Here is a 15,096-nt window from a genome sequence, read left to right as displayed (position 1 = left end):
ACAACGTAAACATGAGTGTTAATCAGTTATTAATTGCGCTGGCAAACAAATGATCATTTACTGATGAACGATTTCAACCTCCCAAACGAGGAAAATATCAAACAAGAATAAAAATCACCAAGAATCAGTCTTACTTAGCAAAACTCCTCCACGGCAGTTTGATTTGTTATTAATGATGACGTTTTTCATTTCCAGACGAGGATGAGATAAAGTGTGAGCAGGAGTGAGTAATGAGGGTAATTAGGGTGGAGGTTGTCCTATCGTAACCTCTGCACTTCCACTTTCTCCAGCCCTTTAAGGACTTTGGACTTTGACTTTGGACGGCAATGAATGAAAGATTAATAACATCCGTCCATAGTTTGTGATGAAGCTACGATCATTAGTGAAGCTTCCCACTTGGCTGGACTGTCATCCGAAAGGAGACGACAGTGGTGTAATTTATTCATATGTCACAATGTGTCAAGAAGGCAAAATGATATAAAACGATGACATTCAACTTGAGCAAGGACAATCAACTCAAACCGCAACCACTGTATGGCTACTAGATAAAATCAGCAGAATACATTAAAGTTCTTGTATGATACCAAATATTTTCTTTCCAAAAGTTTAAAAACAGAAATATAGATTTGAATCCAAAACATGCTCGTAGCCACCTTGATATATTTAATAATCAGAATATCTGGTAAGTATGAGGTATCGTATACGTTTGATGTTTTTGTTATGATATTAAATGAATACTGGAGGTGGATTAAGTCAGGTAAGTCCCGACTGAAGACTGAGGGACTAAATGCACGGCCCATATTTCTTTGGTATAAAATGCAATTTATTGCTCAAAAAAAAAAAAAAGGCAAAAATCGAGGGGGTTTCATTATACATGAGTACAGCACAAGTAAAATTATGTTGCATTGTTTAGATGTTTACTGGGGTTGTGAAAAAATTCTAATTTCATTCCAAAATATGTCATTTCCAATGCCAATGTCAGGAAACACAAATTTAGCCCGATTTTGGGGCGACAGACGTTTCGCAGGCAAACGTTTTGGAGTTGTCTTGACGCATTGTAGCCCGTGTAGTGTGACATACTCAACGATTGGTCGTTTGGTGTCTGGGACGCTTCAAGACCACCACGGCGAAAGTCTGGCATGTTAGTATTTTTGTTCGTCTTGCCGCATAGTGTGATATGTCCTACGTCGCCCTTCGACTGTTTTTTCGGCATTGACCAATAGGAAAACAGTGCCTTTCTACTTATGACGAGAGACTGGACATAGCGCGCACAATATAAACAATCAACATGGCGAAAAAAGCAATGGAATAGGGGGAAAATACTGGAAAGTATACAGTGCATTTCAACTCATGCTATGATTGACCTTCGTGAACAACAAAAACGTCGTGTAGTCTGAGAAGGCCATAAATCTCAGTTCTCAGCTAAGATGAGGCACGCTATGTCCATTTTAAACACATTACTACATTATATCTGCATTCTAGGACTGCAACTACCGATTATTTTAATCCGTCCATTATTTTGATGCTTAATCGATTAATCAGATTTTTAAAAAAAAATAAACATTTGTCATTTTCATAGCTAGGCATTCCCCCTATGCGACGGACCAGTCCGTCTATCCGCCTATGACGGACGCCCATTTTGTACTTATACTTAAACTTATAGCCAGGCTAAACATAGTCGGAAGCCCATTTTTTCCATCTATGTAATCGTCTATCGTCTATTTTTACAGTCAGGCTTCAATGGCTGAGGCCAGGCTTCCGTTTTCCGTTGGCCAAGGCCAAGGCTTTTTGACAGCTTCTGGCTCCTAAAAGAAGACGCTTTTAGTCCAGCCGCAGTGAGGCATCCGTGCCACGGTGAGTCTTTCATTTCAAATATCGTTCAGCTTTTCGGTGCTAGTGGAAGTTAGTCAAATTTTTAGACGGAAACGCTCACGGCTTAAAATGATAGGCAGACCAAACTATAGACGATTCCTATTTGTTCCGGCTGGACAAAAAGGCGGATAGACGGATGGCAGAAGGGTACCCCGGCTGCAGGTTGAAGGTGATAAGCGGACCGCAAAATTTTAGTAAAATGCCCAGCTCTAGTCATGTCCATCCTTTTATTCCAAAACAGGATATCATTTCAAATGCACAACAAAATGCACAAACATACTTTGATTGTGATTCACTTAGTGGTTTGGTAGCATGTCAGAAAATAAGGAAACATGTTAATAATTATTTTCCAAAGTAATTCAGATATTTGAAAAAAAAATATTTGAAAAGATAATCAGTCTGCTTTCATACCAAGCTACAGAAATTTTAATATTTTTGACAGACTGAAATTCTGAGGACTTACACAAATTTAAAGTGTGTAAGGTCTCGGAACGATCAATCGATTATGAACATATTTATTGCTTAACTTGACTGATCGGTTAGCTTTCTTAACTTTGTAAATACAAAATTCTAATCCTCTGTCATCAAATTGTGCAATGGTACCTCGTGTTGTTGACGATGATGAGTGTATTCGAGTGTGTGTCCGGGCCCGTGCTGCCCCGTACGATTTGCAAAGGCCTTGGAATTTGATCCCTCCCGGAACAAATTGAGATGCACCACACCTGCGGTGCTCAGCAGTCCAGCAGCTCAGTGAGGCCGCATTGTGCTGACCAGAGTTCTCGCGTACACCTACACAATGGACCTTTATTCCCAGGCGCCGCAGGCGGGAATGGAGTCATCATGTGTTTCCTGCCTACAGATGTGAATATTTTCTTGTATATTTTGGCACATGCAAAAATGGCTTTCCGGTTGGCAAAGGGTGTCCAGGTCTGTGAGTGCGAGCACAGCGCGCAGGATGATGCCGTGTGGGTTTTTTCAACCAATAAACACCTCTGGGAGCTAGCCAGTGGGCTTTAAATTCATCGGATTGATGTTGCAAATCCCCTCGACTCACTCACACACACACACGAAAAGCTTTTTTTGGGCCTCGGTTGCTTTCTTTCTCCTTTCCTCCTGCTGCCCTCGCCTCTCACCTTGTTTCATGATTAGATTGACTTGTGCTGGGCGCTGCAGCTCAAGGCAAAAGATCGCTATGAAGAGGAATTGCCTTTAACCGGTGATGACGGTCATCTCGGTTTAGTGGTAAATTTGTGGGGTAATCTGTGTGTATTGCGCCTCCGTGATGCAGTAAGGCAGTTTATTTATTTGTTCATCCCCTTTTTTTTTTTTTTTTTTCGTAAAGGCGCTTCTCTGATCTGCTTTTGATACAGCCGTGACATTGCGGCGTCCTCTAAGTCCTCTCGGTCTCAGCGTAATGGGCATCATGATGAGCTTCGAAAATGAACACAAGCACTACATCAGCAGATTTATGCTTACAGTGGACTTGCATGTATCTACCATTTATTCCTCACCCCTTGGTTGCTTTCCATGGGATTTGTATCAATTTGTCCTCATTTGGACTCATCCTGTTTTAGTGGCGTGAAAGCAGGGGTGCAGACGGAGGGGGAAACGGCGTGTGTCGGCATGTGGGAGAGCAAGGAGAGGGTGAAAGGTTTCTTTCCACGTCGCTGGCGGGAAAGATTGTGACCTGCAAAACGAAAATGCCAAACAAATGAGGACGGATCAGGAGCCGGAGAGTTAGCCACCCTGAGTCGCCATTACAAAGACGGATAGGACTGCTCATTCCGGGAACGCGTTCATGAATACACGCTCAAGGACATGGTCACATACACAATAAGTATTGGTAAGATGCTGGCTTTTGAGAAATAGAGACATATGGATAGAGAGGCTCACTTTTTAAAACGGGACTGTAATAGAGACTGTATATTCTCTGTCATAAAATTCACACGTTTACATAATAAATGCCAGCATAGAAAAATGATAGTATAATTAAACAGAATTATATGAAGTGTTTTTTATTCATCTGCCTCACAGTCGAGAGGTTCGAATTTTTGCTCAGGCCCTCCTATGTGTGGTTTGCATATTCTTGCTTCAATTTTCTCCAAGACGTACTTTCACATATAAAAACATGTATCAGGTGAATGCTATTGGTTACCAGTGCAATCGGAAATAGATGGACGGATAAATTACATCCCAGAACTGGGATGTCAATCATAGCGCATATTAGGGGGTCTAAGGAGTCCTCAAGTAATTCAAATACTTCCATTAAAAAAAAAAAAAAAAAAAAATGTTTGAGGGTTTTTGTCTGATTTGGTGTTGGGAAGACAAGTCGTGCCAGCCTCAGCAACAATTGTTCATGTTATGCATGGCGGGAACACGCATCCAATGTGTTGAGAAGGCCATCTTCAAAATAAATGTTACCTTATCAAATAATACATGCATACATACGCCGAAATAGGCTGGCAAAGATAACTTTTCAAAGGCAGTTTAATAAGCGTGAAGCTGCCTCCGTGACACAGTTGCAGTTCCTACTGATTAATTTTGAACAAACCAGGCTAACTCAAATGCTACTGAGGTTCTGACGTCACTTCGGCTCAAAGGCCAAATTCTTGATAATGTTTCCAAAGAGGAAAATACAGTTTGATGCAGTTTGAATAAAAATGAAAAAAACATTTATTATGAATTTGATTTTTATCCAAATACTCAATTATTCGATATAATTTTCAGTAGGATATCCAAATATCCAAATATTTGAGAGCTGCAGCCAAAGCACACAAGGATTCACACTGTCATGATTGGAGATTTTGTTGTTTGGATTTTTCTTTTTTGCCTCATGTTGTGTTGCGGTTCATGTCTCGTCCTGCTCCTTAATTCTTTTTTGTTTCCACCTGTGCTCATCGCCTTGTGTCTTCCAATCAGCTCCCTCAGCCACTCGTATCTTGTCCAGGTGCTCCTCATTGTCTCGTTAGTTTTCTTGTATTTAGTTCCCTGGTTTTCTTCCGTCTTTGTTGGTTCATTGTGTCTCTGCTTCTATTGCTGACAGTCCTTTCTCCAAGTTGTGGCTTGTTTTCTTTTGTAATTCATATCCTGTTTTGGTGTGTTACTTTGAATGTCATTTTTGGAGTTTGTTCATTTAAATTTCTGATTCTTTCCAGTACCTTGTTTGCCTTTTTGAAAGAAAAAAAAACAACTCTGCCTTCCTGCTTCCATGTGTAGACAAACAATCATTTAGCTATGGTCAATTTAGAGTCTTCATTTAACACATAACATGCATGTTTTTGGGCTATGTCAGGAACCCGTTCGCCAGCCTCTGCGAACCACTAAACTATCAATTTGAATTTAAAAAAAAAAAAAAAAAAAAAGTTGAATTTGTACCGGCGATTTTACCTGTGTACCTAATGTAGAGTCCCTTGAGTGCAGTTTTATTGCCTATGGCAGATCAAACATATGTTCAAATTGATTTGCCCCCATGGCTTTTTCAATCACCACAACGTAGTGTGTGACTAGAATACATCATGAAATAATGCTTGTGAGTGTTGACTTCAATCCAAAAGAGGTTTAGAGGAGCAGACTCATGCAGCTGAATGATACATTTACAGTATGGAGTAACTCAAGTGGTGGTAGGCCCACAGCGAAACAGCATGATAGCTATCAAGGCTTTCATTACAATCGCAAGACATCAAGCAGTTCTCAAGAGGTAACGCTATTATCAAGCCCCGCTGAGGCCAAAGGAGCACAAAGAGTAGCACCTGATTCAGCAACTTTAATGGCTGCCGTACCACAGGTCATTAGTATGGATGCGTGCATGTGCGCTGTCAACATTTGGAGATGTCCAAATGTGCAACTCTCGCCACTGCCATTCTGATCCTAGGGGGACCTGATTCATATTTCAATTAATTTCTAATCAAGCTGGGAGCAGCAAACATGATGTGATTTGGCCCCCCTCACAGAGTGACGCTCTTATCACTTTCCCATCCAAAAAAGCATTTGGAGGGACGCCAACCCCCTTTTGTTTTAGAGGTCAGCCTTTTGAGGCGTTAACTCTCACTGTGACACACCTTCCCAACTGCCACCTCACAAAGTAAAATGACATTTAACTGTGATGTTAAGGTCATACACAACACTGGAAATGATACTTGAGTCATTATCCACAAACAAAATGATTCACACCCTTTCTGGATACATGCATACCATTAAAATGCAATAGCTAATGCTACAAAGTTGCTAGATGAATTTGTATATTGTGTTACCACAAACATGTAAGGGAATGAACCATTTTCCGAATGTAAAATAATTTAAAAAAAATGGAAATTGTGAATATTTGTCTTCTTTCTTCACTTCTTGTTTCCTTTCCTCCAAGCCATTAGTTGAAACAGGGCATTTTGATAAATATTGTGTTTGTGGAATAAGTGTTAATCCACTCGTTTTTAGCCATCTCTGGGTCGGCCATTTTGTCTTCTGTCGACTGAAAATGACATCACAACTGCTCGCAACGACCAATCACGGCTCAGATTCAGAAAACAGGTCAGCCGTGAATGGTCGTTGTGAGCAGTTGTGATGTCATTTTTCGTCGACAGAAGACAAAATGGCTGCCCCCGGAGATGGTAAAAAAACGAGTGCATTTTGCTGCTTAACTTTTATTCAACTAGTGGGCCTGCTGGCGAACATATTCTTGAAAAAAATATATTTGGGTTGACTTCTGCTTTAATATAAAGCTTGACTAGAATAATTTTGGGGGGAGCAGCATGGTGTTGTGGTTAGCACATCTGCCTCACAATTTTGAGGGTTTGAATCTTGGCTCCAGCCTTCCTGTATGGAGTTTGTATGTTCTCCTCGTTCTTGCACAGGTTTTATCAACGTAATCCGGCTTCCTCCCTGATTCCCTAATCTACATCGTTAGGTTAATTGAAGAATCAAAATTGTCCCTAGAAAACGGTTGGTTGGAACATCCATAAGGTTGTTGAGAAGTCGCCTAATAAAATGATCAATAATATGAATTCATAGGGTGACATTTTTCCATTGCTGCGGCTATTGCCATTGCAACGTCTCATCAGGGACATTAGTCATTTCCCTCGCAGTGGGACAAGAGAAGAAACAACATCCCAAGGCCACAACTTCTGCTGCAATAAAGGACAACAAGCAGCTGCAAAGCGCCGGGAGAGCACTTTACATCAATCCATTAAAAGGCTGAGACGCAGCATGGGCAAATAAATGTGTGGAGTGTACACAGAAAGGTGGAGCACAAGAAGCAAATTAAGGCAAAATAGAAGAGTCATAAAGGAGGGTTGAAGCAATGAAGACGACAAGCCCATGAGCCTGACACCTGGAAGCAGCTGGACTTAATTAGAAGAAAGAAAGGAAAGGTTGGGTCTAAAGAGTGCTTCACGTCACATCACCTTCATTTTTACAGTTTTGTAAGCAAGGACCAAGAGGGGACCAGTCATTTTTGCAAAACCAAAAAATATCATTAATTGTGACAGTGATGAGCTGGGCCGTGAAATGACAACAACATTGCTTAAATTTTGACCTAGAGCCAAGCCCAATAATGACATTCAGGCAATAATAAATTGAAATACAGCCTTTCAAAAGACTCAACGATGCTAAATTGTTAATTCAATTATCTGTGTTTTTTTTAAATTCATGGTCATGATTAAAAAATAGGAACCCGTACATCTGCTCTGCCAAACTGCCACCCTCCTTAACACCATCTTGTTGACGTTTTCCCAAAAGAATCAATGCATTTAACAAACAGTATTTTAAAGTCTGCCTAAACATATTTTTTTCAAGAATATGTTCTGTACAAGCCCACTAGTTGAAACACGGCATTCTGATTAATATTGCGTTTGTGGAATATGAGTTAAGCAGCAAAATCCACCCGTTTTTAGCCATCTCTCTGTGAGGCCATTTTGTCACTTCTGTCGACTGAAAATGACATCACAACTACTCAAGGTTCATTTAACGGCCAATCACGGCGAGCCTGTTTTCTGAAGCTCAGCCGTGATTGGTCGTTACCTGAGCCTTTGAGCAACTGTGATGTCATTTTCAGTCGACAGAAGTGACAAAATGGCCTCACCAAGAGATGGCTAAAAACGGGTGGATTTTGCTGCTTAACTCATATTCCACAAACGCAATATTAATCAGAATGCCGTGTTTCAACCAGTGGGCCTGCTGGTTAAATCTATCCATCCGTCCATCCATACAATTCACATTCAGCCCAATTGTACTATAATGTACTTTTTACTGCTGGTACCACTCCATTCTGGTGTAGACGGTTTTGTGGATTTCTCTCATCTTCTTGGGAGGGCACTTGGAAGCCTTCTACTTCACACTTACAGTAAAGACACTAACAAATTGCACACAAAGTTTACTGTTTGATGTCAGGTTTTACTTCAAGTGCTGCAGTCAAAAGGGCGTCTTTGGTTCTTTCAAGTGGTCATGTGCATCAAGTGTGCTCGGAAAAAAACAAACACTCAAGTCCACGTGTAAAATGAGCGCCTCATTTATCAAACCCCGGTGAGCCAACGGTGGGTGGGCACCACCGTCAGAAAGGCCGCTTCACTCATTCACTGGCAGACATTATGCTGGTTGGAAAGTCAAATATCACTGTGGTACATCGGTGGCTTTGTGAGTTTTGTTGAGGAGAAAATCAAATAAACAGAGTCAGTAAGTATTTGTTTGTCGTAGGCTGGACAGGAGAGGAAAATGGTGTAAAATACACAACACACAGTTCCGTCTATCAAAAGAAGACAAATGATATTTCCCTGTCAAAGACAACTGAAAGAGATTGGAGATTTTTCTGGCATTATCATTTTAAAGAATATTGCAGGGAAGAGCTCATTTTTAACCACCAGTTGCATACAAGTGTTGGGCAGATTGATACTAAAATACCGATACTGTCATGTTTAGGCTTTTTTAGTTTAGTTTTCTCTGTATTTCTGTCTGTCTCGTCAATGATTTATTGTGTCCACCTGTGTGGATTCCATCCCCTCATGTTAGCCAATCAGCTCCCTCCTACTTTGTGTGTCTCGTCCAGGTGTTTCCCGTTGTGTCGTCAGTATGCCTGTATTTAAGTTCCTATTTTTCATTCAGTCCTTGTTGGATCGTTGTCGCTGTCATGTTGTTTTGTTTCTCCCAATGTTGTGTTTTGTTTCCTAGTGTTTCTTTGTTATTTTGAGTTTTGGATTTTTCAGGACCTTGTTTATGCTGTTTTTTTGTCAATACATATTTGTTCAGTACGCCCTGCTTCTCCTGTAATTTGGGTCCTTTACCATGCATTCATGACAGATACTCTATATTCAACATTTGTTTTTATATTGGCATTAAGCAAAACCATATTTTACTTGGTGTTGCATCTTAAGGAAATATGTGGTATTCACACTTAGCAGGAGCTACATTTAAAAGATTTGTTGATGGTTATCACCATAGAGCATTGCAGGGGTAAGAAAAAGTTTGAAGTGATGGAATTAGAAGTGTTGGTGGAAGAGACAAACAAATATATTACTGAGTTTAAAAAATATATACAGTATATCACTTCACTAATTTGGGGGAGGCCCCATTTTGCTTAATTTAACTTTTGCCAAGAGCGTTGAATTGGATGGAAAGATTATAATGTGTTACATTGTGTTTAAAACTTGGGAAAGGACTCCCAAAAATAACTGCTCTGGGAGAGGTGTATGGGAAATTCAGAATGGAAAGGAAATAAATGATAGCATGACTCCTCCTTGTGAATCGCTCCAATTTAGTTACCCCTCTTAGATCATTCAAAAACTGGTTAATAGATCAGCTTCCACATCTGTCAATCAATCACGTTACACTTTACATTCAAGCACCTAGTCAAATTTGTAACATATGTTTCTTCCAAAACTTTTACAGGATGTTGGATTTTTTTGATACAGGTATATGTGCTTTGGCCCTGAATCTGTATTTTTCAATAGCTGGTGACGCTTCGGAATTTCTTAATTCTTACCTGAAGCATTGAGTTGGCAGTGAAGGTTCTCTGGACTGGTGCCAGTCCTTAATAGATATGAATCTTGAACTGCCATCAATTAGTCAGGACAGCTTTGCTCAGGAACTTTGCATAAACTGCTTTGAATTCAAATGTGGTCACACAAATTATGCAACCATTTCCTGTTGTTACAGTACTTTCTGGACTTTTCTTTCCTGTATCTACCATACTACTTGTGTCCGAGCAAATCAGAATGTCCTGTGTCATTCATCTGCGTGCGTTCAGTTCCTTGTTTGTTCAGCTCTTGCCTTTTGTACTAAGCATCAATTGCGATTGACACTTGTCGTATCCGAGTTGTGCGATTGCTCAAATGGAATCTCATTATACATCTGTACCATCCGGCCCGTACAGCGAGAGGACGGAAAATACGACCTTCGCAGCTTTGTCCTGCACTCGACATAATTGCTTCTGTTCAGGATTTAGCATTTCAATGCATTCGTGTATAGCATGATGTTGCTATAACAAGGCTTAGACAACAATTCATGTCATGCTTGCATGTTTCGCCCCCGCCCCCCCCAAGAGACAACGACTGATTAAGGGACTTTGTAGAGCTTAGTGGTCGTTTCACACAGAGATCCTGCCGTACTGCTGTTGAGAACACGTCTTATTATACCACATTGGCTTGTTTGCATTGAACCTTCCAAGAATAACGCTGCAGCTTGACACAGATCTAATTAGGCTTCTCGTTATTTTTGCCATCGTTAAAACCAGAGCTGGGCACTTGACCCTTTTTTTGACCGTCCGGCCGCGACCCTCCACCCTTGACCTGGGTACCCTTCCGGCCGCGACCCCCCGGCCATATTCATTAACATTGTCGGCCCCCGCCCCGTTCCAACCCCCCCCCCCCCCCCCCAAAAAAAAAGGGCATGATGCCCCCGCGGTAAAGATGCTAATGGAAGAGGTTTATTTAAAGACAATTAGCTGGCTAACTTACTATTCAAACCCGCTGTGGAACACGCTTCAAACGCGCCACTTACTCACGTACTTACCCAGCTGCATGTACTAACTTCCATTGCGAGCCCTGGGGTTGGTTTTGTCGTATTGTATAATTATTTGGGTCCAACAGACGACAAGTCTGCAAGCATTCAACAAGTTATTTATTTTCCACACTTCCCGGCCTTTGAAATAAAAGCATGCCAGCAAACCACTACACAGCAGTTTTGCTACGGCGTATTTCCGGAAGAAGGAAAGTGCAGCTCTGGTTAAAACATACCTGCATATTTTTGGAGCGAGTGGGAGATTTTTCTCACCCTGAGCAGCTAGTGTGAAATGATCTGACAACTGGATGAACCCGCTACCCTGTATAAGTACAAATGTGTGCTGTAGAGCTTGTGTGCGCGTTTAGGCGAGATCACTGAATAAAAGTGCGCGTGACCTTGACACTGGCACAAAAGTGCGATGTGACCATAGATTTCAGTCATACAACAAATTTCAGTTTTCACCCAATGTACACTGAAAAAAAGTTATTGTTGAACTTGCTCAATTTTATTTTGTCAAGCGGTTGCACGAAATAAAATCATCTGGATCCAGATACATTTTTTAAAGTAGATATATAGTTTGGTTTATGGGTTCAACTACTGTTGGATATCAGTGCTGCATCTGCTTGACAGCTGTGAAAAGAATGACGATAACACTGCCCAGAAACCATGCATGTTTTTCATCATTGGGGAAAAAAACGTTCTTAAACACATCAACAACATCTGCACACTGAAAAAAAAAGTATTTTGAAATTACTCAATTTTGTGGCTGTACAAAATAATATTTTTGAAGTAGTACTCCAAAAATGTATGTGGATCCAGATGATTTTATTTCATGCAACCACTTAACAAAATAAAATAAAATAATAAAATTTTTCAGTGTAATTAAGAAAATAAAGTTCTATTGAGGGGGGAAAAAAAGGATTTAAGCGAATATAGTGGAACTTGCCAAGTCAAATGCCGCTATTTGGAGTACAGTGTTCCCTTCTACTACTTTGCGGTTCGCTTATAGCGGCTTCACTCTATCACAGGTTTTCTTTTGTGACCATAGCTTCATCTATTGGAGTTTCTCAGCTTAAGTTCTAAATCAATCAACAGCTTTTTACCTTAAAATGTCTTACTTTAACTAATTTGCCTCATCGCATTGTAGCCAAAGGTACAATGCAGGTGGCTTGATGCGTGTGTTAAATCTTTGTTGTTGTGCAAAACGAAGGTTAGTTGCCATGACAACTTCTGTATTTCCGTCCTCTTTTGAAAAAAAAAAAAGATTTTTCAATTTTAGGTTTGATTTGGTTTTTGTTAACTATAATACAGTAACCTTGCTCGGCATCTCGTTATATAATTTCTTACACAGCATTTACCCATACGCATCCATAAGCACAACATGTGCCTGCAAGCAGATACTCTACCTATAAAACATATCCAGGTGACAATGTTATGGGTGCATCCGGCGTTATGCAAGGTTAAGTAGTTTTACTTTAATGTTATTATCCATCCATCCATTCTCTGAACCGCTTATCCCCGCGAGGGTCACGGGTGTGCCGGAGCCTGTCCCGTACATCGGTTAATTTCTCTTTACAAAATGTTATGACCTATGACTGTAGTTATTAAAGGATTCATAATGGTGACCTTTGACCCTGGAATATATGTATTTACTTTCAATTATTTCCTACTGGGGGGAAATATGTTGAAATTAGAACTTGGAAGTCAACCAGCTAAACAAAACATTGTGTTTGATGTATACGTTCACATATACACCTCCTGCATATGAAATTAGATTGCCCAATGTACTGTATATACGTATATCATCTCATTTACCTGTTTGGGAATGAAGGGATTTGGGTTCCTTATCTGTTATGGCCATCATAATATAAAAAAGTATTTTCTCATTTCCTTTTGGTCACATTACTCACTTTTGAGGGCAATGAGGATCCTCCCTAAGGTGAACGTACGGTTCAACCGTTTGAACTGACGACGATTACACCATTCATTGTGTCAGAAAATGTAATGAGATTTTGATTAGATGAAAAAAGAACTCGGGAGTCAGAATATCCTTCCTCTACATATTTAATGACCAAGGTAAATATTTATGATATGAATAAAGACTACATTGACAAAGCAGCTAAATATGGACTGACCTTCTTGGTGTCGGTGTTCTGCATTGCTCGGTGAAGATTAATTTCTTTCATTCAATCATTCATTCAATTTCAAAGCAGCGCTAAACTAAATTCTCCCATTTCAACCTTCGGTTACATATAACTCTATTCAAGCATTTGTGACCAGCTCTCTGACACATGATATAATACAGGATGGTGGAGCTTCCAAAGTCAAAAACAATTCATCATAATAATAATAATATCAGTTATAGTTAGTCATTTTAATTGTTGAACCAATTCCCAGAATAAAATATGGAAAGTGAATACATGTATTCCAGACTCAAACCTAAATTACCTGAACAGATGTTAAGTAACGTTTGATAATTCCTTAGTGTTAACCACTGGATCAAAAATAGATAAATAAATAAACCGGTCGAGCTTCGAATTATTATTTTTAATGTACAGTATTGAGAAAAAGCATGTTGTCTTGTTTGAATAAATTGCTAACGTGTGTAGATGGTGTGTTGTTATGATTAGGAAACACAAAATTATGACCTGTCATGAAAATTACATCTTTACATTTTAAAAATGAGAGCATTCATTTTGTGCACCAACTGCCAACTAATTTAGCCGTTTCTAATCAGGACTCTCAAATATATAGATTAGTGGGAAGCATAATATTATTGACTGTTGTATAATGATACAACGATGACCTGCAATGCACCCAATATGTACAGTAGGAAGTATGAAGCTGTAGATTTGCAGTATTATCAGGCCAAATCCTCTTGGCCGTTTTCACTCATGTAGGAATTAAGAATGTAGTTAACATTTGGACCACAGTTGTTATTTTTGGTATTTTTTTTTACTTTATTTATGGGGGGTTGCTAGAAGGGTTGGAAAAGTCGCTAGATATAGCAAAAACATTGCTAAGTTGGCAACACTGCAGACATGCTCTTGCTTACGACGTCGCTTGTACTAGCATGCATATTGTGCACATGAAATACAAGTGCAACTTTCAAAATAAAAAGGCAAATTATTGTAAACTACTCTCAGTATGATCAATACTGCAATCGTCAATCACAATAAAGGAATATAAGTACCTTGCAATTATTTAACAGTACAACTTGGATTAACATTACGCTATGGTCGATTTTTTTAAAAAATGATTGTGCAGGCGTAAATAGATTGAGACAAATAAAATGGATAAGATGGCTAAATGTTGCCTTCCTGTTTTAACTTTTAAAATGACATCACGTTCTCTCCCACAATGCAAAGGCAAATGAAGTGGTTATTGTGTCACCAGGCTGATTAGTCTCCTAACCTCATCATTCCCTGTAGTACTTTGTAGACCCATAGAGACCACGCGGTGTCAAGCGGGTCTTGTGCTGTTCATTGACATGAAGTGCACCTCTCCACTAGTCCCGTTTACACTTTCATAATAAGAGTCATTAACGAGAGCACACATCTTTCTGCTTCATTTAGCCATTTTTAACAAGGGGCATCTATCACTGGGGTGTTTCTGCTCTCCGGTCTCACTGACCTCCAACAAACTCTGATTTATTCCAAACTGTTGGAAGTCCTAGCTGCGGGACAATATCGACACCGTGGACCTTTTTAATTATGAAGCCATAACTTTAAACTTGCCTCGAGTCCTTGGCGGTCACAGGACAGGGTGACATTAGCCGCAAGAAGCATGCAAGGCTCTCAGTTTTGAGCCAACACTTGTTGTAGTCACATTGTGAAGATGATTAAAGAGAAGTCAACCCAAACATATTTTTTTTCAAGAATATTTTCTATGCAGGCCCACTAGTTGATATATGAGTTAAGCAGCAAAATCCACTCGTTTTTGGTCATCTCAGAGGGCGGCCATTTTATCACTTCTGTCGACTGAAAATGACATGACAAACCCTCAGGGCTCAGATAACGACCAATCACGGCTCACCTGTTTTCGGATGCTGAGCCATGATTGGTCGTTATCTGAGTCCTGAGGGTTTGTGAAACAAGGCATTCTGATCAAATTTGTGGAATATGAGTTAAGCAGCAAAATTGACCCGTTTTTAGCCATCTCAGAAGGCGGCCATTTTGTCACTTCTGTCGACTGAAAATGACATCACACACCCTCAGGGCTCGGATAACGACCAATCAT

The sequence above is a fragment of the Filicampus tigris genome, chromosome 21, assembly GCF_054856515.1.
Source record: "Filicampus tigris isolate MCC_2025a chromosome 21, RoL_Ftig_1.0, whole genome shotgun sequence".
NCBI lineage: Eukaryota > Metazoa > Chordata > Actinopteri > Syngnathiformes > Syngnathidae > Filicampus > Filicampus tigris.
This window is presented reverse-complemented; position numbering follows the sequence as displayed.